At 43.3% G+C, this 27455-nt stretch overlaps 1 protein-coding gene across 1 annotated transcript in view; it reads right to left on the minus strand.

Moving 5' to 3' along the window:
• The window catches only part of SHROOM1 (shroom family member 1), an 89121-nt gene extending 62327 nt beyond the window's left edge, over window positions 1-26794 (minus strand). Inside the window, exon 1 of the mRNA XM_060240508.1 lies at window positions 26611-26794. The gene's annotated coding sequence lies outside the window, so the exon portion shown is untranslated. The remainder of the gene's footprint in view (window positions 1-26610) is intronic.
• Between the last annotated feature and the right edge of the window lie 661 nt (window positions 26795-27455).

Raw genomic sequence — 27455 nt, forward strand, 5'->3', positions numbered from 1 at the left:
ATTAAGCCTCTACAGGGGTTTTTTGTAGAAAAAGCCCAGCAGGAACCTATTAGCATGTTAGGCCACACCCCCTGACATCACCATTGCTCCACATAGGGTTTTTTGGTAGAAAAGGCCCAGCAGGAACTCATTTGCATATTAGGCCACACCCCCTGACAACTTTGTTCCTGCTCAAAAGAAGTCCTGAGCCTCTATTAATTAGGGTGACCATAATGTCTGAAGGCCAGCCAGGGACACGTTGGGGGGGGGGGAGGTAGGGGTGTGCGTGCGTGCAGCGCGCGCGCGCCGCCGGAAACAGGAAGTGACGTCACTTCTGGTGACGTCACTTCCGGTGACGTCATGCCACCACAGGAAACAGGAAGTGACATCACTTCCTGTGACATCATTTCCCCGCGTCACCTGCCGGAAATGGGAAGTGACATCACTTCCTGTGACATCATTTCCCCCAAATGACATCATTTCCCCCAAATGCCACTGCCGGAAACAGGAAGTGACTTCACAGCACTTCCTGTGACATCCCCCAAAATCCCCCAAATATCACCGCCGGAAACAATTTTGTTCTGAAATCCTGTATATACTTCATCAGTATATGGGATAAGGCACTTTCTCAACTGTGCTGCATAATGCAGCCTATTTATTTTGTCCTGTTGGCTCTGTTGGCTCTATCTGCGCCACCTTCATCACTTTCGGGGTGTGGATCCCCCAGTGGGGTGGTCTCCCGACTCCCTCCGCTGGCTGTTTCTGATAGCCCTGCGCCCCCTCTTTCATTTGATATGTGTCCCGTGCGGGTGCCACCCTCCTGCCGGGAGATGCCGCAAAATGAGCCCCCTTGAGGCTTATGGCGGCAGGGCTCGGGGGAAGCGAGCTAGACTGCTGTTCTTTTGAGGGGTTATAGAGTGTTTCGAGCCCGTCACTGTGGCATCGGTCCCATCGTTGTGGGACCCAGGGGGCCGGTGCAGCGGCACGCCGAAGCAGCCTGTCACTAATAACACAGGTCGAGATGCAGGACAGGAACCCGGAAGTGACCGATAGGCTGCTTCAGCGTGCCGCTGCGCGGCCTCCCTCCCTCACTCGCCGCCTTCCCCGCTGGCGCCCGCGGCCCACCGCCTCCGGGGCTGGCTAAACCGGGACCTCTAAATGGTCCCGGTATAGCCAGCCCGGGAGGCGGGAATAGGGGGCCAGAACCGGGAATGTCCCGGGCTCCCGGGACGGTCTGGCCACCCTACTATTAATACAATATATTTTTTTCTTTTTCAAGCAGTTGGCTGCCTATTGTGTAGTTTGGTGCAGGCAAGGAGACAACACAAGCCAGGATTCTTAACATAAGGTTTTATTCTCCTGCTATTAAAGCCTCTGCTCTCCATTAATTTTCTTTCATCCTACTACTTAGGATTGCCAATCACCAGGTGGTGACAGGGGATCTCCTGGTTTGGAGGGCCTCCCCCACTTCAGGGTCATCAGAAAGTGTGTGTGGGGGGAGAATGTCTGTTGGGCACTCCACTATTTCCTATGGAGACCGATTCCCACGGGGTATAATGGAGGACTGATCTACAGGTATCTGGGGCTCTCAGGGGGCTGTTTTTTGAGGCAAAGGCACCAAATTTGCAGCATAGCATCCAATTCCTCTCCTCAAAACACCCTCCAAGTTTCAAAAGGACTGGACCAGGGGGCCCAATTCTATGAGCCCCCAAACAAGGTGCCCTTATCCTTCATTATTTCTAATGGAGGGAAGGCATTTAAAAGGTGTGCAGTCCCTTTAAATGTGAAGGCCAAAACTCCCTTTGGAGTTCAGTTGTGCTTGTCACAACATTGCTCCTGGCTCCACCCCCAAAGTCCCCAGATATTTCTTGAATTGGACCTGGCAACCCTACTCCTACAGCTCCTTTTTTGTTTCAGTCTCAAAGGCTGTAGTTTGCCCAGAAACAGCCTACACACAGGGGTGCCAAACATGCAGTCCATGGACTGGATCAGGCGCCCCGGATGGCTCCTATCAGGCCCACGAGCAACTCACTGTTGCCTGCTTCCTTCCGCCTCTTTTGCTTTCTTCTGCATCACAACTTGCTTTGCCAGGCTTCCTCAATCAAGCTACAGAGCAAAGCCTCCATTTTCTCCATTGGCTGACCAGTACACGAAGCCGCTTCTGTATAAAAGCTTGCAATGCCCAGTCTTAGGCCCAAAGCATTGACCATGAAATTTCTGTAATTAATGTCAATAAATCAAAAGTAGGTTTGCAACTTACAGATACACACCTGAACAGCATACTCCAATGCAATAAGACTGTTAGATAAACAAAATATTGCCTTTTTTCTTTGCAAAGAGAGAATCAGGGTTAGGTATGGGCTAACCACTGAACAAAGCAGAAAAGCGTTTAGAGAAATTAAAAGAAAAGAGGGCAAAATATATGTACAGCTAGGTTGTCGTTTAGACGTAGCCTTAACTAGATGGGTTGAGGAAAGCAAAGTACAGACATTAGAAGAAGCAATGCTATCCAATGAAATCTATTTGAGCAGCCTGTCACTCAAAGGCTCTCTGGCTCTGTAAGGCATTAACACTTCAGAGTCCATCACATCTTTATACAGTTAGTTTTCACAGCACAGCCTATCACAACAACTTACTCTTAAAGCATGGGATATCACCAGGGCTTCTTTTTTTTCCTGCTGGAGCCACAGGAGTGGAGCTCCGCTTGGGCTGGCCCAACCTGCCATGCAGCAGCCACCCGCTCCCAGGCCAGGCAGTGTAGCCTAATATGCAAATGAGCTCCTGCTGGGCTTTTCCTACAAAAAAAGCACTGGATATCACTGTGTTAAAATGGACATCCATGCAGAAAAGGCTCATTCCTAAGAAACTTGAGAGAACAAATGGCCTGACTTTGGAGTGAGCCAGCCCTGTTGCTAATATTTAAGCCTATCTGGGTGTGTGCTCTAGGACAACGAAGGAGAAGGCTACACTTACCACATTAAAATACAATAACATGATCACAAAATGGCATAACTGTGTATAGAATGGCATTGATAGATATGGTTATAGCTCCTTGTCATTAAAAAAAATACTGCTGTATTCATTGTTTGGATTCATGGGAAGGAAAAGACACACTGTTGAACATATTGAAGCTAATAAAACTTAAATACAGCTATTTTAAAAGTGCAAAACATTGCGCAGGCAGCTATAAAGCATGATGCTGACCAACTATACCATTCATCACATTCCACAATACACTGACAATGGATTGCTACGTGGGGGGAGGGGAAGGATTGCAATCCTGCAGGCACAAAACATTTGACTGCATTAGAGAAAAACATTCCCTGGTAAAGACAAGCTATAGTTAGGGTTATTGGCTAGGGTTGCCAATCCCCAGGTGAGTAATAAGCAAAAACAACCAATAGGTTATAGTGACCAAATAACTATGTTAAAATATCCACATTGACAAAAATAAACAATCTTAATCATGCAGCAGAATTCTTGCAAAGAGGAGTCCCAATGTACAGGAAGTTGACTTGACCAGTCCTGCTTCAATATATTCTTCTGGCATGGGGTGCTCTGCAATAGACTTGTTAATAGCTAAAAATTACAACATATAAACATAATAAGGAATCAAAATAATATATTCAAGTTTGTTGCCCTTCATTTTGAGCGTAGTGCCGGTTAAAATCCTTTTGGAGACTTTTTAATCCCGTTTGGGAAAGGTTAAATAGTGAGTACTTCCTTTAAGGCTTTGGGCTTATTTTAAGACCTTGTCTCTATTTAAAGTTTTAAATTATATTATCAGTGTTATTTATTGCAGTTCCTGCAGCTTTGGGAATGCGAGTAAGAAAGTCATGTAACTGGCACTGAATGTATTCCTCTTGTGAGTATGATTCAGGTTTGGGAAAATATGTGGCTTTAATCATGGCATCTTTGAATATATTATTTTGATTCCTTATATGTTTATATGTTGTAATTTTTAGCTATTAACAAGTCTATTACAGAGCAGAAGAATATATCAAAGCAGGACTGGTCAAGTCAACTTCTGTACATTGGGATTCCCTCTTTGGAAGACTTCTACTGCATTATTAAGATTGTTTATTTTTGCCATTGTGGATATTATAACAGTTATTTGGTCACTATAACCTATTGGTTGTTTTTGCTTATTGTCCTGTGGTGACCTCTCTCCTATTTTTCCAATCCCCAGGTGGGGGCAGGGGATCCCCCGGTTTGGAGGCCCTCCCCCCCCCCCCCCGCTTCAGGGTCATCAGAAAGCAGGGGGAGTGGAAGGAAATGTCTGCTGGGAACTCTATTATTCCCTATGCCCATAGAAAATAATGGAGAATTGATCCACGGGTATCTGGGGCTCTGGGGGGGGGGGTCTGTTTTTTTAGTAGAGGCACCACAGTTCCAGTATAGCATCAGTGCCTCTCCCAAAATACCCCCCAAGTTTCAAAAAGTTTGGACCAGTGGTTCAATTCTATGAGCCCCCAAAGAAGGTCCCCCATCCTTCATTATTTCCTATGGAAGGAAGGCATTTAAAAGGTGTGCAGTCTCTTTAAATGTGATGGCCAGAACTCCCTTTGGAGTTCATTACACTTGTCACACCCTTGTTCCTGGCTCCACCCCCAATGTCTCCTGACTCCACCTCCAAAGTCCCCAGATATTCCTTGAATTGGACTTGGCAACCCTATTATTGGCCTATTGGGGCAGAACTAGATGTTATAAGAGACAGCAAGTTGCCAACATTTGGCACGTCTTGTATTGTTTGGCTCTGCACTTGATACGGTTCTTAACCAGTCTGTAGGGTGCACAATTTCCAAAAGAAAAGTACATTAATACTTTCTAAGGTTCATGAAACAATAACCTTGGATCACAAAGAATCTTTGACATTTTGACATGCTTAATTGGAACTAAAACCTGCAATTTGTCTAAATTCTCTAAGCAATAACTTTGTGCTTAATAATGGAATGGAGCATTAAAGCTGTACTAACGAATCCATCAATGCAAAACGTTAAACCCATTTTAAATATTTTTGTATCCAGCAAAGTCTGCAAGAGGTCTTAGCAGGGAAAATATGAAACCAAACCGTCTCTGGTGCTTTGTTCCTCTAAAGATTCTTTGAGAAAGATGGAAGTGTCACTCCTATAAGTCTCAGAGGTAATTAGGCATTCTAATCTTTACTTTGGATGGCAAATCTGAAAATCCCAAAACTTCAGTGACACAGCCAAGTAAAACTGAGACAGTGGCAGCACAAACTAAATGGTAGCTGAAAATAGAAACAAACATTTTCCAGAGTCCCCATAGACAAGGCAGAAGTAGAATCAAAGTGTCTACACCTGTTTCTTTATGTACTGAAATCTGAAACTCATTACAAGCTGAAATTCAGGACAGGTAAACAAAAGTTAGTGAAAAAGCCAGGGCTAAGTTTCTATTGTGCCTGGGCCAGTTTCAGGTGCCAGAGAAGGATTTATGGTTACAGGCTAAAATGTAAATCTTTGCATGTGTAGAGCACAAGTGGGATTTATTTTTAATAATAATATTTTTTTAAAGGTAGGAGAAAGACAGTGATGCCAAGCAGTTTCCTCTTTTGGACTAATTTGCAGCATAATCCAAACTTTATCTGTGATCAGCTGCCTAACTTTGCTGAGACTGCTCAAGTCTTGGGCTTGTGTAGTTAATTTTGCTGAGGACTGCTCCATTTTTGCTGAGACTGCTCCAGTCTTGCTTGTGTAGTTAATTCCCCCCCCCCCCCATTTTTATTTAAATCAGACTTCTAACAATTAATGTCTCTAACACAATCTATAGAGCTCCAGCAATGGAATTTAATTTGGAAGTCTGACATGTGTTCTACCACCCCACTCTGATTTAGGGATTGCCAGCAGATTGTTCCCTAAAGTTCCACCACCAGTGGACAGAGTTACCAACTTCCAGGTGTGGCTGGTGATCACCTGGGATTACATCTGATTTCCAGGTGACAGAGATCAGTTCACCTGGAGAAAAGGGCTGCTTTGGAAGGTGGACTTTGTGACATTGAAGACCCTCCTCCCCAGGCTCCACTCCCCAAATCTCCAGATATTTCCCAACCTGAACCTGGCAACTCTGCCAGTAGAGTACTGATTACCCATAAAACTCCCACAGCCCAATAATGGGCCTCAAGAGTCTCTATAAACTGAAAGAGTTCTCTCTGGAGGCCAGGGGATCACGCAGACACATCACTCTCCCTCCCTTAACATCTTTTTAAACACCCAGGGCTTTTTGTGTAGAAAAAGCCCAGCAGGAACTCATTTGCATATTAGTCTACACCCCTCATGTCACTATTGTTCCACACAGGACTTCTTTTGTAGAAAAAGCCCCGCAAGAACTCATTTGCATATTAGGCCACACCACCTGACACCAAGCCAGCCGGAACTGCGTTTCTGTGCATTCCTGCTCAAAGAAAGCCCTGTCCAGCCTTAGGAAGAGTTTTGTGCAATTCAAAAGCTCATCCATTGCATTGTGAGTACTGGTTCATCCCAACAAAGGTTTTACTAGCCTTTGGCATCATATTTTTGTTTAGTATATAAGGGTTGAGTATATAAGACTGAACAGAAAGTGAAGACAGAATTCAGAGACACTCCAGATGCAGAATCCCCTGAACAGACATTTGGAAATCCAAATCAAATCAAAACATCTGAAGGAAATTACAAGAAAAATTACCAAAGCCACAACAGCTACCCTGAATATTTCAATCACTAAAGGTCTGTGTAGGAGTCAGAATCAGAGGCTACCACTGCCCTCCATCACAGACTCCCAACGGACTGGTTCAGGCTTATCTGTACAAGTAATATTACTGGTCTTGGGTGTCTGTAGTTGGCACTCATTTCCAACAAGGCATGTGTACTCCACCCACAAGAATATTCTACTTGTCTATAGAACAGATATGGGGGAATTGTAAGCACAGTCAATGGAAGGGAAAGGGTATTTTGGGTATGCTAAATTTCCACAACACATTGAACCCCTGTTAAAAGATGCCAGCTTCCTGGCACTTTCTGACTTATATATCAGGCATGTGCTCCTGCACACTCCCAGATAAGAATTATTATTATTATTATTATTATTATTATTATTATTATTATTATTATTATTATTATTATTAATAATAATAGTGAGGAGGAGGAGGAGGTGTGTGTTGTATAGCCAGGAGATCCGAGGATTGTCCAGAAGCCAAAGTTCAAACTCTGTGGTGAGCTAGACTTGTTGGTAGGTGAGAGAGCTCTGAGATAACTGTGACTGGCCAAAGGTCACCCAGCTGGCTTCATGTGGAGGAGTGAGAAATCAAACCCAGTTCTCCAGATTACAGTCCTATCACTCTTTACCACTACACCAAACTGGCTCAATAAGAATCAATAATAAATGATACAAGACCTGTATTTAATGAGGTCCCAGACACCAATGATATGTTTTTGTCACTAGGCATTCATAGCAAGTGTGTGGAGGGGGGCGGGGAGGATACAGCAGTGAGAGCACAGTGAAATTTGCATTCTACCAGTTGAAAAGAAAGTCCTAAGGGGAACACAGAGAAACAAGTTGGCATTCAGGCATCTATTCTATCTATTTTCAAAATGTATCCCCCAACTTTCTGCCCTTATCAAGGCCACCAAAGTGGCTAACGGATTTAAAAATGCATAACAAAAACCCTAAAATCAAATAAGAACATTATTAAAACAACTTAAAACCAAACTGAAATACATATACAAAAACATAAAAACAACAACTAAAACACGGGGCCAGAAGAAAAGATCAGAGTGACCACCGGATGAAACAACAAACTCCTCACCCACTGATAGAAAAGGGAAAGAGAAGGGGATGGGCGAGTCTCCCTGGGGAGAAACTTCCAGTCTTTTGATGCCATGCACAAGAAGGCCTTCTCTCAGATTGCCACCAACCTAATTTCTGGGGGTAGAGGCACCAAAAGTAGGACCTTTGAAGATGAATGTAGTAGTTGTGTAAGGTTCGTTAGGGTGTAGGCGGTCTTTCAGGTAAACTGGTTCCAAGCCATATAGGGCTTTAAAGGTCAAGACCAACACCTTGAATGTGCCTGGAAACCGACTGAGAGTCAAAGCAGATGGGCCAAGACTGGAGTGATATGGTCCCTATGACCCACCCCAGTCAGAATTCTGGCCGCAGCATTCTGCAGCAACTGGAAGTTTCTGAACACTTTCCAAGGGCAGTCCCAAATAGAGTGCGCTGTAGTAATCTGATCTAGATATAACCAGGGTATGTTTCACTGTGGCCAGAACTTTTCTGCTCCAGAAAGGATGTAGCTGGCTAACCAGTCAAAGTTGATAAAAGGCACTCCTGGCCATAGATGCCACTTTCTTATACAGCAGTAGTTCTGGGTCCAAGAGCACTCCCAGACGACAGACTTGTTCCTTCACAGGGAGTGCAGTCCCTTCCAGAATGGTTGCCAACTTAAAACCCAGGTAAGACCTTCTGCTTACCAGTAGCCCTTCCTCTCTCTGTCTATCCCCAGGCACAGGGTGACCAAGGCTGCTTCAATCCCATAACCAGGATGGACACCAAAAAGGAACAAAACAACCTGCTTCATCCAGGAATGTTTGAAAGTGTCCAACACCACCCATTCAGTCATCCTACTCAAGAATACAATATTTGATAGCTGATACTAGGGATGGGCATAGAACGTGAACATGGCAGTTCAGTTCAGTTCATGGTTTGTTGGGTTGCCTGAACTGGTGGTTCATTTCCTGTCTTTTTCAATTTCCTGAACAATTCATGGTTCATTGATTCATTCAATTTGGGAAGACATAGAACAGCCCCTGAAGGGACTAGAGATGCCAAACTTGTGGCAAACTCTTCAGTGAACTCTCCTTTACTAGCTCTCCAAATATGGTGCAAATTGGATTTTGGGGGTCCGAGCTACAGTTCCCTAAAGCAGGTGGCCCCCAGTAAACTGCTCTCCTAGGAGCTGGGGAAAGAAAGGGAAGCTGCCGAGCTGCAGGAAGCCTGGAAACTGCTCTCCTCTGTACTGCTGCTCTCCCCTGCACTGCTGTTCAGTTCTGCTCTTCCCTGCACTTTTGTTCAGTTTCTTGTGAAACTGACTAGAAGCTGCAAGGGACAGGTGAGAGTGGCACTGTGGAGTCTAGTCAGTTTCACTGGGAAATGACCAGAAGCATAGGTGTTGGGGAATCATGTCTAAGCCAGGCTGTTTGGAAACAGTTTGGAAAACAAAGCAAACACAAACCAAATGACATGCCAAGAAAAAAGGCCAGTTCATATTTGGGTGCAGTGGGATCAGACAGACCAGCTTGGAATGAACCACAAATTGACCATTTTTAGCATGAATCATTATTTGTGGTTTGGTTCACGCTCACCCCAGTTGATACCTAGAAATCTCCCAGTTCCAAGGCAGGCTTGTTTAATAGTGAACACATCACAGTCTGTTTTAAGGCTGGAGTGAACACCAGCTAACTTGAGGAGGCACTCACTACATCTTGGACCCAGTTACACCCCCCCCCCCCACTCCCCAGCAGATTTAAGTAACCAGGAAGGACACGGGTCATACAAGCAGGTGGTAGGCCTCAAACTTTCAGGGCTCCTGTCCACATGGCCTGTTGTTCTCCCACTACCATATCTCCCCCTATCCCACACACTACACACTGTGATGCCTCTCCATTCCCTTTCCCCAACCACATCTTTCCTACCAGCAGTTGATAATCTAAAACACAGCAGACAGTGGAACAAAGACATACCCTTAGCCAATACTCACTAAACAAAACTCCAGACCAACCTCTCACCTGTGGCTTGAAAAACATAACACAGATGCAAGTACAGACCCACTTCTCGCTAGGGTCTGAGCAGAAACACACACACAACCAAACTCTCACCTGGCAAAAAGACATTCAGGTTGGCACAGCGTATGTTAACAGTTAACCAAAGTGGCTTGATCATATATAAAAGAGAATCATTTATAAATTGCAACCTGCAGTGAATCAAACATTGTGTAAGAAATGGCCTTCTCCTGATGGTGTGTGTGAAGAAGAAAGGGGAATGGAGAATAGACAGGTGCTCATTAAATAGTTGCCACCAACAAGGAAGGCTATATTCTATAAGGATTAAACCAAAATATGAAGAGCATGAGGTCTCTGCTTTTAATTGTAAGAGCCCTTCAATGTATAAATCCTCTAGTAATGTAAAATATGCACCTCCTCCAAATGTAGCAGAGGAGTTGGGAATCCTTTTGGATTCAGCGAACCAAATATTCCTGGTGAAAGCTGAGATGTTAGTGTATGCAGTTCTTACTTGGCATGTGGTACAGTCTTCTAATCTCTCCTACAGCTTCATATGGCTGGTGACTACTGAGAAGGAATAGCAGGCAATATGGTCAGGATATGCTGTCTGTCAAATCTAAAATGGGCCTGGAAAATCTGTTTCCTTGAACAACCTGTGGTTTGAAAAGCTGATCAGTCAAGTTTAGCAAAATGTTTGTTGCCCATCGTTACAGTTTGTTCTGAATGTACAAGATATCACTGAATGTTTAATTCTTGTTTACATGCAAAAAAGGAACATAAAACAAGAATGTGCTGTTTGGTGGACAGCACAAACAATAACATGCAATTCTGAAAAAGAAACATGCGTTCTTACTAAACAGGACATCTGAATACCCAGATGTCATGAGAACATAAAAAGATCTCATGGGAATATATAAAGTACCAAACCAGATGTTCCTGTCTTCAACCCTATCAGCGTAACCTACCCACTCCCACACTTCAAAAGATTTATGCACATACGGAAGTTCCAAGATGCACGGAGTCCAAGAACTGCAAGGGGCCTTATAGACTGTCCAATCAAACCCATCACTCAATGAAGGAATAGAGAGAATGCAAGAATAGTAATAGAATATGAAGTTCCTATATAAGGGCTTCACCATTCACTTCACATACATCTAGATGTGTCTATGTAACTTCCCTTGATGGTAAAGAGAACAAAGGAATCTGCAGATACATAGTCTTTTTGTGCTTATTAGAAATCAAGTTGCTCTTAGAAGTGAAGCTTAGGAAATTCAAGATATCCTCCTCCAAGTTGTCTGCCCCAAGTCCCACCATAACATGATCAGTTAGCTCAATTTTATTTCTTATTTGTTACACTTCTAAACACTCCTTTCTCCAAAGAGCCCCAAACAGCTGGTAGTTTATTTGTATGTATACATTTCTGTTGTTTTTAGCTGTTTCTAGTCAAGTTATCATCTCTTATTTTCAGAAAGAAAGAAGTTAAAAGTCTTAGAAGTAACTTAGGTGCAAAAGAACTTGCTCTATCTTAAACAAAAATATTGGTTCCGACATCCTAAATCTTTAAAATTGCTTGCCTGGAAATTTAAACAATGAACCAATAGGATAATCACCTACCTTAGAGACAAAGATAGGAAAATTCTGACCTCATCTATACATATTTTTAAAACAATATTAGAAATCTTTATATAGTACTGGCAACACAGACGATAACATTATAGAGGTGTACCTCCACTCCAATCAGTTAGTTAAAGAAATCTCAATTGACAATAAACAATTTATGGATAATCCAGTTACTCCATAGGAAGTAAGGAAAGCTATTAAACATTTAAAAGGCAATAAAACACCCAGACAAGATGGTCTCCCATCTGAATTTTACAAATGATTTGTTGACACTCTAATACCTCCTTTAGTAGATATCATTCTAAAATGGTGCGGTTGAACCTCCAACCTGAGATGAGGCCAAAATTATTGAGCTCCCAAAACAGGGAAGAGATCTTGTGTGTTCCAAATCTTTTTGGCCAATATTGCTTTTAAATTGCAACTATAAAATCTTTGCCACTATTATGAAATCTAGGCTTAGACAAATTATCAACTAATACATTCATATAAATCAATCAGGGTTTATCCCTGGTAGGGACAGTACGGATAACATTGCATGTCAATCAGTATTGTAAACAGCACTCTTCTGATACTTTCCTTAAGGCTTTAGATAATGAAAAGCCTTTGACCAAGTAGAACCAAAATTCTTAAACGCAGTCATCAAGGCAATGAATACAGCAAAAAAAAAAAAAAATTCCAAAACACTATCACTTTGTTATTTTCTTCTCCTAAAGCACAGGTTGCAATAAACGGTCACTGCACACAAGACTTTACCTTATCTAGGGGTACCCCTTTACTTTTTGTTATGTCCATAGAACCTCTGGCTAACATGATCTGGAACACAGCTGAAATTCAAGGTATCAAAATTAACAAATTGGAGCACAAAACCACTTTTTAGTGTTGTATTTATCTAATCCTATACAGTCACTTTTGACTTTAGAATTCTGTTTTATCAGAACTCAGTTGTTTACACAAGTCAGTTAACCCTACTAAAACATTACTATATCCTATTACTTTATCTGCAGAATCCTGTAGCTTCATTAAAACGCATTTTATCTACCAATGGAAAACCAAATTGTGGCACTACTTAGGAGTCAAAATCCCCCTAAACTTAGACAGTCTAAAATTAATTTCTTGAAGACAGTGAAGGAAACTAACAATTTACAAAACAATAGTCAAGCTCTCATCTGAGGGTTAAGAGATAGAAAATTGCTTCCCAAGACTATCCAGTTGACTTCACAGCTATCCCAAGATTTGAACATGAGTTTCCAAAGGCCTTACCCAATACTCTTAACATTTTCTGACCACACGGACTATTTTAGAATACTCAGAACTGATGAAACTGATGAGGAGAAAATGTAATATGTATTGATCTGCCATATGTCATGAATCCTTTCAGAGGGTTGGATCAACTACCAGGACTTTGCAAGGACCATACAAAGATCCCTAATCTTTTGGGCTCTGCCCATTGCCGTTACTGACACTGGGAAGGTTTATTCCTAGAGCTGCAGACCTCAAGGTTAGCTATGCAAGTCAGGAGGCTGCAGCAGGGAGAGGGAAGCAGAGGAAATCACTTCCTTGTACCTATTCTACCGGTGGATCTCTGCTGATTCAGGAGGTGGGAGGCAGTGATTGTGCCCACTTCGCCCTCCTTCCATGCAGCTTCCCAACCCATACGACTAGTACTCCATGCAAGTCCTGCAGTCCCTGGAATAAACTTTCCAAGTGTGAAAATCATTGCTTTGCTTGGGGGAAGGGGAGAGTCAGGATAATCCAGAACTGTCATTGCTTTCCATGGGATTCAACCGAGAAAGTCAAAAGGGCTGCCACTAACAAAAGACAAATACAATTTTGTGTTATTTTTAGTCACATCTACAACATCTGCTATTCTGATATTGTAGTTTTGTTTAGCTTGCTGTTGCTTTGCAAAATAAATAAAATGGATATCCTATGTTTACCTTTATCGTTCAGACTTGTTTATCTGAAACCTCAGACTAGGATTTAAAAGCTGCATAATTTCAGGTCTAGCTCATAACTACGCTTTGCATAGGCTACCCTGAAACACTGTCATTAAGTGGAAAGAATTCTAGTCAACCACACTCCTAGGGAGTGCTAAAGCAAGGGAGCAGGCAGCTGGCTGTAGGTCAGCAAACCCAGCTGCCTGTCTTGGAATTCTCCAAGCTATTCAGATGGCAAAGCAATGTCAGAGCAATCCTTGCACTAAAAATGAACACACATTCTGCCTGAGGTTTTTCATGCTGGCTACAGATTTTAACAGACATATGTGAAAAGGCTTCCCACAAAAACTTGGCTTAATATATTACAAAGGATGATTCATATTTTTTTTTTTGCTATTTGTTTTTGTTTTGCTATTCTTTGTGCACATGTGCATTAGTATTTTTGATTGCACTGAGTTCATAAATGTTTCCTTTCATTAACAGATTGAATTTTTTTGGCCTCATTTACCCCCCCCCCCTCTGTCTCTAAAGGATAGTCCTGGTGTGGGTGTGGAGGTGAGTGGGTGGGTGGGTAGGTGGGTGTAATGGTTTGTAACCAAACCAGCTCATATGCAAGTAGAAGAGCACTTCTGCTCATATGGGGAAGGGATGAAGCTACAGGATTCTGCAGATAAAGTAACAGGATATAATAATGTTTTAGTAGGGTTAACTGACTTGTGTAAACAACTGAATTCTGATAAAACAGAATTCTAAAGTCGAAAGTGACTGTATAGGATTAGATAAATATAACACTAAAAAAGGGGTTGCCAGGTCCGACTCAAGAAATATCTGGAGACTTTGGGGGTGGAGCCAGGAGACTTTGGGGGGGGGGCAGGAGCAAGGTTGTGAGAAGCATGATTGAACTCCAAAGGGAGTTCTGGCTATCACATTTAAAGGCACCACACGCCTTTTAAATGCCTTCCCCTATTGAAGGGTAGGGACACACACACACACAACTTACATTATCTAATTTACATGTCCTATGAGGAGTCTCCAGCAGTTATAGGTCATCAGTAGCTCACAGTAGCTGGTGCATCTCCTAGATTAGAAGGCCCAGGAAAAGACAGAAAAAGATTGCAGGGTACAGGTGGACCGTAAGCTAAATATGTAGGTGATACACCAGCAAAAAAAGCCTAATGGGGTCTTGGGGTATATCAACAGAGACATAACATCTAAATCGCAAGATGATGTAGTCCCACGTACACGGCATTGGTCAGGCTTATGTACCTGGAGTACTGTAAACAGAATGGAGTGGGTGCAGAAGAGAGTGACAAGGATGATGGAGACCAAACCCTTTAGGCAGGTCTCATTCTGGGCAGGAGCTCACAGGAGCAGAGCTCCGGAACCTCTAAATTTTATTGTGCTCTTTCTTTCTCTCCCCCCCACAAATACTTGCTTCTGAGCTCCATTGTTCAAACCTCCTGTGAGAATTTTGCTGAACTCTAAGATCTGACAAACTTTCTAATATGTTTCCCCACAAAAAAGGGGAAAATAACCAAAATCTTTAAAGCAGACAGATAGAAATCTCCATCATGCCACTGTGGCCACATAAGAGAAAGTAATTTTAAAACTTTGATGAGAGAACAGTTTTATTATCCTTAAGTCATAAAACCCAAGCTGTGGTGGCAAATCCCCATGTCCTGATTCCTTGGAATAGCTGGGAATGTACTGCGGCAACTATTGGCTGACACTCTGTCACCACTTCCTGCCACCATTGGGTAGCCTCTCTGTCACCTGCCCACCGCAGCCTTCCCCATGTTCTTGCAGGACTGGCTCACAATCGGCCTCTGCCTTGCCATTGGCTGATTCTACTCTCCCCCACCCACCACTGGCCCTGTCATGCAAGAACCCCACCAGACAGCCACTGACCTCTGAGGGAGACAGTTCTCTGCTGAAAGGTTCTTCTGGGGGCTTACTGATCACTACTGCCTCTCCTCAGGGCCCTTTCTATCTTTCTTCTCATTTTTCTTTCTCTCCCCCCTTTCTCTCTCTTTTTTCTACCTCCCCTTCTGTTCTTTCTCTCATTCTTTCTCTATATCTCTGTCTGTCAGTCTTTTTATTTCATTCTGTCTACCTTCCTACATTTCTTCAACTGACAAAAAAGGAATGTCCGTTCACAGCAAGGAGGAGCCACTTCAGCACCAGCAAATAAATAGAGGGAGCAAAAGGGAGGTTTTCAATGCCCTGCCTCTTACAGCCACCAGTAAAGAAGGTCCGCCTGTCAGCTGCTTGATGCTACCAGCCATTTCCTCCCAGGGAACAACTGTTGCCAACCTTCAGGTGCTTGGTTCTCCCATAGATGTAAACTACGCGGGGGTTCGGGGGCTCAAGCCCCCCCTCCGGATTTTCCCGGCGGAGGCTAAGCCCACTCCAGGCAACCAACACAGAACTTGGGGGCTTCCACTTTAAATTTTCAAGGAGGAGATTATCTTCGAAGGCATGGATGGATAGTACAGTATGTGTGATTTTTCCCTCTGAGCTGCAAAGAAGTCAGTGGTGATCTTACAACCTCAGCTTCTTAGAAACGCTAACTGAGCTAGAAGACACAAATGGAGATTAGATATTTGGATGGAGAAACTTCTGCTTCCTGGCGCCAGGGGCTAGGTGTCAATATGCATATTAACTAGTGTTCCTAAGCTCTAATTGGGTAAATTAACACATTGGCAGGGGGTGGGGAGATCTGGCAATAGCTTTTGCAGCACACAGGAGATACAGACCTCTCTGAGATCTAGGGATAGTGGCTATTTTTTTATCCATCCAGCCGATCTAGAGTGTTGAAAGATGCTTTATATTGTAAGGGAATTGAGATCTGCAAAAGTTTTCAGTTGTATCTTTGGATTCTCTAGATTAATGACTAAAGTTTTGATATCCAGCACATATCAATCCTTATAAGCTTGGTGTCTGTTGGAAAATAAAGCCTGGCTGGCTACACCCACTTTTAATGTACCAACAGTCATACTGCAGGCTCTCTTTGGTGGATTCAACATACTTGCTTGGTTCCAATTTACATTTGCGGGGAAAGTGAGATTGAGTGTGGGTGGACATGAAGATCAGAGGCCTTTAAAAATTTCCTAATGGATTCAGTTCAGGTGGGGTAGATCTGTTGGAGAAGAAATTGGGGGGAAGAATAACACTGTATTGCTACATTGTTGCATACATATTACTATAGTATTTGGGGGTTCTTTTGGCAGATAGATATTTTGTGTCTTCTTCAAGCCTGTGATTGTTTACATGCATTTAAGTGGATGCTGAACCAGATCCTTTTGAAAATTAATGGCCCCAGCAAGCCTATTTTTTCTCCAAAATTTATTTATTTATTTACCTTACATTTGTATGCCGCCCACTCCATATGGACTCTGCGCAGCTCACAGTCACAATATCATAGCAATAATGCCTTATGGTTATATTTTTATCCAATCCCCTCTTGAAGCTGTCTATGCTTGTAGCCACCACAACCTCCTGTGGCAGTGAATTCCACATGTTAATCACCCTTTGGATGAAGTAGTACTTCCTTTTATCCGTTCTAACCCGACTGCTCAACAATTTCATTGAATGCCCACGAGTTCCTGTATTATGAGAAAGGGAGAAAAGTATTTCTTTCTCTACTATTTCCATCCCATGCATAATCTTGTAAACCTCTATCATGTCACCCTGCAGTCAACATTTCTCCAAGGTAAAGAGCCCCAAGTGTTTTAACCTTTCTTCATAGGGAAAGTGTTCCAAATCATTAATCATTCTAGTTGCCCTTTTCTGGACTTTTTCCAATGCTATAATATCCTTTTTGAGGTGCAGTGACCAGAACTGTACACAGTATTCCAAATGAGACTGTACCATCGATTTACACAGGGGCATTATGATACTGGCTGATTTATTTTCAATTCCCTTCCTAATAATTCTCAGCATGGCGTTGGCCTTTTTTTATTGCAATTGCATACTGTCTTGACATTTTCAGTGAGTTATCTACCACGACCCCAAGATCTTTCTCTTGGTCAGTCTCTGCCAGTTCACACCCCATCAACTTGTATTTGTAGCCGGGATTCTTGGCCCCAATGTGCATTACTTTGCACTTGGCCACATTGATATAAAATCAAAAACACATAATTTATAATTTAAAAATTTAGAATGGTGCTATAAAATTTCTTACATAGGCGGTCCAGCTTCATTATAGTTCTTAATTCTCTGTAGTCGTCTATTAGGTGGCTTATAGATGGATGATAGTACTCAGTGGCATACTAGTGGCAGCTCCTCACACATTAGTTACTGTAGGCCTGCTGGAAAAGGTCAATTTTGCAGGCCCTGCGGAATTGGGAGAGATACCGCAGGGCTCTCATGGCCTCTGGAAGTGTGTTCCATAAATTAGGGGTTGCCACAGAGAAGGCCCTCGCCCATGTAGAGCATAAACTGGCCTCCCTTGGTCCAGGGATGGATAACATGTTGACTTTCTGAACGCAGTGCTCTCTGAGGTACATATGGGGAAAGGCGGTCCCTTAGATAGACAGGTCCTTGGCCATATAGGGCTTTAAAGGTCAATACCAACACTTTGAAGCAGATTCGGTACACAATAGGCAGCCAGTGCAGCTCTTTCAGCACCGGTTGAATGTGCTGCCCCCGAGGGAGCCCCATTAACAACCACGCTGCACCATTCTGCACTAGCTGCAGTTTCTGAGTCAGAGTCAAAGGTAGCCCCATGTAGAGGGCATTACAGTAGTCTATTCTTGAGGTGACCATGGCATGGATCACCATTGCTAATGACTACACAAAGACTTGGTCAAGTAGGTGTGTATTGAGAATTGTTCACCACCTAGGCATAGGGTTGCCAATCCCCAGTTGGGGGCAGGGGATCCCCCCGTTTGGAGGCCTTCCCCCTGCTTCAGGGTCATCAGAACACAGCGGGGGGAAGGGAAATGCCTGCAGGACACTCCATTATTCCCTATGGAGATCGATTCCCATAGGGTATAATGGTGAATTGCTTTGTGAGTATCTGGAGCTCTGGAGGGGCTGTTTTTTGAGATAGAGGCACCAAATTTTCAGCATATCATCTGGTGCCTCTCTTCAAAACACCATCCAAGTTTAAAAAACATTGGACCAGGGGATCAAATTCTATGAGCCCCAAAAGAAGGTGCCCCTATCCTTCATAATTTCCAATGGAAGGAAGGCACTGAAAAGGTGTGAAGTCCCTTTAAATGTGATGGCAGGAACTCCCTTTGGAGTTCAATTGTGCTTGTCACAACCTTGCTTCTGGCTCCATCCCAATGTCTTCTGGCTCCACTCCAAAGTCTCCTGGCTCCACCCCCAAAGTCCCCAGCTATTTCTTGAATTGGACTTGGCAACCCTATCTAGGCAGATACAACTAACCTGAACTGGTTTCTAAGCATATAACAATATTATTGCGGCTTATTTTACATGGTGGTTTTTGCAGGGGTTGTTTTGTAGGCGCTCATCCAGGGATTGTTATGCAGCTACACATACTATTCAATGGACAAGGAGGTGGAACTCTCAGAAAGGTTCAGAACTGCACTTTTGTGAGCTCCCACTGAATCTGAGGCCTGTTTTTTTTGGATAAAAAGTTATAAAATATTTTGACAAATTTAAAATGCTATAATAACAATTTAGAAGCTGATTAACATGGCTATCCACTATAACCACTGGCCAACTCCCACCTTTTCCTGGGTTTGGCCCAGTCCATGGGCGCGGTTGGGGGGGTGGCTCCCTAAATTTATGGGGAGGGAGCTTCTCCATAAATTCATAGGTAGTGATAATGGAGGCCCCTCCCTGTGATGTCACTGGATCAAATGCCTCTGGCTGGGCTCCAGGCCCCCCCCCCCCCCCGGGGAAATTGAAAAGTCTACACCCCTGGGTCCTCCCCCTGCTGTGAAGAAAGACTTTTTCCCAAGTAGATGCAGCAGGGTTGCCAACTCCAGGTTAGGAAATTCCAAATGGCAGAGATCCCCTCCCCTTGAAATGTGTGTGGAGGGAGCCTTGACCAGTTCCGCAGGGCCTGCAAGACCACCCTCTTTAAGCTGCCGTTTACGGATTACTGACTTGTGACTGTTCAACAAAGGGATCCGCCAATACGGTTCTGTTTAAGGACCCTCGTTACCAAGCAAACTGACAGAAATAGCGCCAGGAACATCATTGCTACTGTCAGATTAAGTTAAGTTAATTGTGTACTGACTGGTTTTTAAATAATGTTAATTTTAAAGCTTGTATATCTATGGTATTGTATATTCATGGATGTTGTTAGCCACCCTGAGCCTGCCCCGGCGGGGAGGGCAGGATATAAATAAAATTTTATTATTTTATTATTATAGCACCCAGACACCTTTAGTGGTATCTTTCCAGGCTGATGGGAAATTCCTAAGGCCTCTGAGGGAGAGGCATTCCCTCCTGGGAACTACTGTTGCCCATCTCCAGGTGTGGGCTGGAGATCACTCAGAAATACAACTGCTATCCAGATGCCAGAGATCGGATCCCCTTGCGTTAGGGTGGGAGTGAATGCCTTCACTTGGGTAGGTGGGAAGACAGCAAGGCTGGGAGGGCACTCACCCAGAGGCCTTTAGTGCAGGACCAGCCCAAGGCCTTCTTGCGCCCAAGGCAGCACAGCTCCGCCCCCGGCCCTGAGCCTCAGGCCTGTCACTTACTCGCAAGTTGACCCATGGCACTGCTTACTTGCGAGTAGACCTACGTCAATCGCCCACTCACAAGTAGACCCGTGTCAGCCACCTACTCGCAAGTAGACCCGTGGGACTGGGAGGGCAGGAAGGGTGGTGAGAAGAAACAACGGCGATCGGGGCAGGGAGGGTGGGAAAGGAGAAAAGGAGAAGCAGCGGCGATCGGGGCAGGGAGGGTGGGATAGGAGGCAAGGAGAAACAGCAGCGATCGGGACTGGGAGGGCTGGAAAGGAGGCGAGGAGAAACAGTGGCGATCGGGGCAGGGAGGGCGGGAAAGGAGGCGAGGAGAAGTAGCGGTGTTGGGGCGGGAAGGACGGGAAAGGAAGTGAGGAAAAGCAAGGGCGATCGGAGTGGGGAGGGCAGGAAAGGAGGCGGGGAGAAGAGGTGGTAATCGGGGCGGTGAGGAGAAGGATTTTTTTTAAATCAAAAGGTGGGGGCAGCCAATTTGGCACCCCTCCAGGGCTGGTGCCCTAGGAAAGCGCCTAGTTTGCCTAGTGGAAGAACTGGCCCTGCTTTAGTGGTACCTTTCCAGGTTGGTTGGAAATTCCTGGCGATTCTGTGGTGGAGTTTGAGGAGGGCATACGAGTTAGGGCTTCAGAGCAGGGTCTGCCAGACCCAGGGTCTTGCTGTGGAAGCTCATTGGGTGATTTTGAACCAGTCACAGACTTCTAGCCTAACCTGCCTCACAGGGTTGTTGTTCAGATCAAAGGAGGGAGAGGAGAATAATGTAAGCAGCTTTGGTCTCTCCCACACTGTGAAGAAAGATTGTAGAGGCTGCAGGGAGGGGGAAGGCAATGGAAACCTGAAGTCAGAGGGGCAGATAAACAGAAGGAAAAAGGGTCGCCAACTCCAGCTTAGGAAATTCCTGGATATTTAAGGGGTGAGGCCTGGAGAGGGTGGATTTTGAGGAGGGATAGGACCTCAGACAGGTACAATGCCATTTCCTCCTGGGGAACCACTGGAGATCACTCAGATTTACAATTGCTCTCTAGGTGGCAGAGATCAGCTCCCCTTGAGGTGGGGGTGGGGAGTCAATGCCCTCACTTGGGTGGGTGAGAAGACAGTAAGGGTGGTGGGCACTAACCCAGAGCCTCCTTCTAGAGCCTGTTGTATTTTCTTCATAATGGACCTTACTCCAGAGACAATTATAATTCAAGAAGCATTTTAAGGTAGATGCTGAGCTGATATAATTTAGTACACTTTCTGGCAAATAACTTGTGCTAATGAGCACTGGCACCTCTTTTTCTACAAAATGACCCCTGCCTATAAGGAAAGGCTAAGGGGCACTTGGGAACTTTCAGCCTGAAGAAAAGGAAGCTGGGGAGGGCATGACTGCTCTCTTTAGGTATTTGAAATGCTGTCAGGAGGACAGGAAGTTGTTCCTGTTGGCAAGAGAGGAGAGGACTCATAATAATGGGTTTAAATTATGAGCAGAAAGGTACTAGCTGGATATTAGGATTTTTTTTTTTTTTTTACAGTAAGAGTAATTTAGCAGGGGAACTGGCAAGCTCCCCCTCACTGGCAGTCTTCAAAGAGCAGCTGGACAGACTCTTGTCAGGGATACTTTAGGCTGATCCTGCATGGAGCACGGGGTTTGACTAGATGGCCTGTATGGTCCCTTCTCTGATTTTATAATCAGCTGTAAGCTTTATTTAAATCATTTTATTTCATGGATTTTTCTCCATGCTGCTTTAAGCTTATTGCTTCATTTCTTTCTAGTTTGCATTCTGTTTCTAGGACAGAACGTATCTTGTAACATGCTGTGGGGGAGAGTAGAGCAGTTATATATAATTTTCATTACTCAGAAGTAGCCTCTATCTATGTATACTGGGTACAGCTACTACAGAATTTTGGGGAGATTTTGTGTGTGTGTGTGTGTGCACACCTGCAAGTCATGTCAACCTTTGGTGACAGACCCCTAATGGGGATCTGGAGGATATTCAGAGAGGTGTCTGAATAAGGCCTGCCACTGTCCTCCCAACTTGGTAGTTCAAGAAGGTCTCCCGTCCAAGTACTAACCAGAGTTGACTCTGCTTAGCTTCCAATATCTGACAAGACTGGGCTTGCCTGGGCTATCCAGGTCTGGGGCTGAGACAGAATTTTAAATCTGGTCTTATACAAATTCAAAGCATACTCTTCCTTCCACACATACCTCTATCTAAAAATGTGAACTTTCGCCAAGAGCAAACAATGAGTCATTCTTCTGTAAAGGCACAATCTACAAAGAAGGTCTCTTGCCTAGACCGTACTCTTCCGCTGCTCCTATTTACTGCAGTGCACCTTGTAAAAGAAATCTTGCTAGTGGATAGAAAGTTGTTTCCTCTGTCAGCACGTTGGCTTCCCTTTCATCAACATTTATGCAGGGAAACCAAAGAAGGTCAATTCAAAGTTCCTGGCCAATATGTGTCTGTGCTTTGTGAAGGATGCAGTACCCATCATGCTGTGGGTGGGTTTCAGGCCTGCAAAAATCACTGAAAGATGCCCTTTGGCTTGGTAAGTGGTTTTCTCTGCAATAATTAGCTCAGGCTCGTCTATACTGACTGAGAATTCATCTGTAACAGAGCAGAGCCCCTGCGAAAGTCAAGGAAGAATTTACAATTAAGATTGACAGAAAAAGACAGTTTCATCCTGTGTGGTCACCATACTCTGAACAATCCAACTTTTCTCCAGCTGTCTGAGGTATTTATAAAACACTGGATTATTTACTTTTACATGTATACAGAGAATAGATTAGCATACCACAGTGTTTATTCTTTAAAAGCTTTTCAGAGACCTCTGGAGCCAAAGGGCATCTTTCAGTGACTTCTGCAGGCCTGAAACCCACCCACAGTCAGTGTGTACTTCATCCTCCACATAGCACAGACCCACATTGGCCAGGACCTTTGAAATTACCTTCTCTGGTGATGAAAGGGGGAGCAAAAAGCGCTAACAAATGAAACAACCTCTATCAGAAAAATGGAGGCTTTCATTACTGCTATTAGCCAATAACTTGCTATTTGCCAATATACTTCCTGATATCTGGATGCTAAAATCTGCATGGGGTTTTGAATTAAGGGAGAGGCACCAGTGAGAGTGTACTTGTATGTTTCTTGACATGCATATTAGATCAACTATTAGATCTTGAGAAGAGCTTTCCAAAGCTTTCCATATTAGATCTTGAGAAGAGCTTTCCAAAGTTTCAGTATCTAACAACGCAATACTAAACCCTTATAAGAGAGTAACCCTGGTTCAGGATTGCAGGGTACAGATGTTAAGGTAATCAGGGGTGGAATTCTAGCAGGAGCTCCTTTGAATATTAGGCCACACACCTCTGATGTAGCCAATCCTCCAAGAGTTTACAAGGCTGTTTTTTATAAGCTCTTGGAGGATTGGCTACATCAGGAGTGTGTGGCCTAGTATGCAAAGGAGCTCCTGCTAGAATTCCACCCCTGAAGGTAATGAATATAATGAACATTCCATACACTTTTATTGGCTTAAGGAAAGTGGAAATGGGCTTACATAGCTTAGACCAGGGGTGTTGGATTCATTTGTCATGTGGGCTAAATCTGACATAAATGAGACCTTGTCAGGCCAGGCCATGTTTGCACCTATTTAAGATTAGGTAGCAGAGATACAAAGTTCATAAAGGACACAGAAAAATAATTTTTTTTTAAAAAAAATAACCTTTAAAACATGCTTAAAATATTAGTACTCGTTGGTCATAAAGGTACTTTCTTTGTATCTCTCCTATGTGATCCAGGGAACTGGGCAAAGGAAGCTCTGGCTCTTTCCTTCCTTTCCCAGGGGATGAGGAGGGGGAGGAGCGTCAGCCAATAGAAGGAAGAGAGACTTAGCTCAGTAGCTCTGCTGTACGATTGAGAGAGCCTGGCAAAGTCAGCTATCCCTCCTCCCCTTCCTCTTCGGGGGAGGAGCCTCAGCCGATGGAGAAAATACTTTGCTCTGTAGCTCCTGTGCAATTGAGCAAGCTTGGCAAAGCAAGCTGTTATGCAGAAGAAAGCAAGAGAAGAAGAAAGAAGCAGATGATAGCCAGTTGCCCAGGGGCCTGATATGAGCCCTCCATGGGCCTGATTCAGACCCCGAACCACATGTTTGACACCCCTGGCTTAGACACACCATATAAAATCGATTCCCCACCTCAGTTGTTCACTGATTCATTGTAGAGGTTGAAACCTTGATCTACAGAACTGGTAGGATAACAAATTACCCTTCTCTATACTGGAGAAGTATTATCTGGATCAGAGTCTTCGTGTTCGCAATCACTTGCCATAGGCACACATTTCAAAAAACCAGTCCTGTGCTTTGCTATAGCACAGACAGTGACACACTCAAGAGTCTATTAGAAAAGGGGCTACTTCAACCCTCTGTTCTAGGGGCTACTTCAACCCTCAGCACCTTTGCATTTGTAATTGAGTAAATACAGGAGGACTGACCTGGGATGCAAAAGGTTGGGGAAGGGGGAGGCATAAGCGTGGGGATGACAGTGATACCGTCAGCCCTTCAAACTGTATGCTAAAGAGCCATTTCATAAGAACAGATGACCACTATGCATATTTGTATGCCAACCATGTAGTGTTTCACACAACACAGGATTATTCTTCAGGAGCTCACATATGTCTTGCTAAGTCCCTGCTTCTATACATGGAAAGCCTATTCTTTTGAACAATTAGTGGGCCAGTTTACTACATGTTCATATATGGGCATGAACGCCTTTCCTTCAAAAGGAATGTCAGTACGATCTATGTTTATAACATTGCTACAATGGTTATGAGGTATTCAAAAACCAGCTACTGCAACAATGCTTTTTAAAAAGCCTTAAGATTCAAGACTGGGACCAAGCCATATGGAGAATCCTCTCAGGGATTCAGAAATAGAATCCCTGAAAAAAGACCTTAGCCTTCTGAAGTTCAAATTAGACCCAAGCTTCTTGTGTGAATTAAAGACTTTTTTGCTTGCGCACAGCATCGGCATGTTCCATGTATTTTCCTTCCAAATGCAGTCCTCAATCCATATCTTGTGCCATTCTGAGGACCCTTTGATCTTTAAGGGCAACTTTTTAGGAAGTTCAGGGAAGGAGGTGGCTGTAGCAGGAAGGGGAAGGTGGGAAGGGTCCATTCTGTTATATTCTGTTCAGGTTACAGTGCACGGTTCTTTGGATCCAATACACAATTGACAGTTGGCAAATAACTACTACCTGATGCAATTTTTTTTTTAAAAAAAGAGTTCTATAACTCCTTCCACCAATAACAGGGCCTCAGTACCTTGAAATCTATAAACTAATTTTGCCAAGTGTGTACAATTTAAAGGAACAAAATATTTTTCTGCCTGTTCCAAATAAAGTCCTTGGTAAATTCCACTGATGGACTTCTTGAGTGGTATTTACACTTGAAGCAGGACTGTTTTAAATAATATAAAATTTTCACACAGCGGGTTATTTTTAAAACCTCTCATTTTTTTGCTTATTTTGATACATTGATTCTTACATTTATCATACTGGTTTTAAGAATACTGGCAGTGATTCCACACAGAGTAACTTATGGCACAAATCCTTGATTAAATTAGATGCTTCTAAATACTTCACCCCAAGTAATGGGGTTCCCCCTGAAATATTCTGTTTCCAAAGAGTTGTAATTTATGCAGCTCTGCTTACTTCCTTGGCAGAAAGTCCTGCTCCAGAGGAGTAATTGAGAATCCCCATTAATGGGTCCTCACACAGGATAGCTGCAGTATACATGGAACTCCTGGCCTTGTGATTGTTGCAAGTGCTATGGGAATGAATACAAGGCCCATGTACCTTCCAGCTGTGCTGTGTTGGAGATATACAGCAACTCTTGACATTTGCAGCTTCTTAAAAATAAAAATGTTCTTTACTGAAGTTGAAATCAGGATTACACAGACATTAGTCAACATTTGCAGCTCTGAAAACACTTATTCCCAAGTAATTTTACAAAGATGCAGGAAACCTCTCCAGAGGAAATTAATTCCAGTTTACAATATTTACTTTCACTCATACTGATATTCTATAAAAGACACGATTATACAAGGCTCCCATGCTTTTAGCAAACACTATGTTTCATACAGTTTAATTTCTTATCCAGTAACATAAAACCAAGTCATTCAAAGCTCAAACACATGAAATAAATGAAAAAGAAACATGGGATTCGGCTGCATTCGTCATTATTTTTTGCTCCTGTTTTTTCTGTTGCTTGAAACAGGGAACTGATGTAGGTATAATATCTCAACACTAGTTTTTCCACAATTAAAACATGACAAACTGATCTTTTTTAAAGTTGCTTTTAAAGCATCACTGAAATTCCTATCACGTAATAAACCAGAAGGCCTTTCCTAGTCTCCCTGCAATGGCAGTCTCTAATCCACCTTTACCTATAAATCCCTATTCCCATTCATTGAAGATATACTGCTTCCAGACATACATTCATATCCCCAGGAACCAGAAGCAATTGTAATTTATATACCATATGTCAATCCACTCCCGTCATGTCCCGGGTTTTGCCCAACAGAACAGAGTCACTAGAGCTGCAACAGCATAACAAATTATCAAGGGCGGGGGGGCAGTTATAATTACCTGCTTACCATCATTCGATGTTGCCTCCGCTCAACTGTGCTTCCCAAAACAGCTGCTTGAAAGACCTGGCGTCCCCTCCCCCAATATCGTTCCCCTTTCAGTACCAGTACATTAGCAAGACGTTGCTAGAAATCCCTTTACTCTCTCCCAGAAGTACCATTTCTTTGAGAGAACCGAAGCGCAACTCTTTCAGTTTTCTTTGGTTCCCCTAGCTACTTTTAGATCGTAAAGGTAATTGGAAGAAGTTCTCATCCAATCATTGGAAAGTAGGTGGGGTTAGAATAATAAACCTGAAACTCAAGCTTCAGAGTAAAAGCATTTCAGGCTGACGCTGACCCAGATCTCCAAATGCAAAAAAGAAAAGAAAAGCACTCGCCAGCACTGGGCAAAAGAACAGGAAGATTTATTCCATTCGTTCCAGTCTGACTCAAGGCTCACTTGTTTCTGATGTAAAGAAATGGCCCACAGCGCAATTCCATACTCATGGCCGAAGACTAGGTTAAAAGTAGAGACAGTCACGGTGTCACCTCACATGAATTCCATTGTCCTTCAAATAAAATAATTCCTTGTCTTTTATCCCTTTTCTACCTGAAAAACATTAGAAGAATTTAGAAATAAATGGTATTACAGTTCTGCCCAGTGAAGTTTCAAAGCAATTTTTAAAAAGAATATATAGACAAAACTTACTCTTTTCAAGAGATGAGGGGTAGCTCATAGCTGTTTTCCTAATTGTTATTTTGGGTGATTGGAGTACCATTATAAATTATACACACAAAGTAAGGATTTATACTCATTCTAGTTGTGTATCTTACAGCCACGTGCTAAGAATTTAGGGATCACTTAAAATAGCCTT

Source organism: Heteronotia binoei, chromosome 5 (assembly GCF_032191835.1).
Source record: "Heteronotia binoei isolate CCM8104 ecotype False Entrance Well chromosome 5, APGP_CSIRO_Hbin_v1, whole genome shotgun sequence".
Taxonomy (NCBI): domain Eukaryota; kingdom Metazoa; phylum Chordata; class Lepidosauria; order Squamata; family Gekkonidae; genus Heteronotia; species Heteronotia binoei.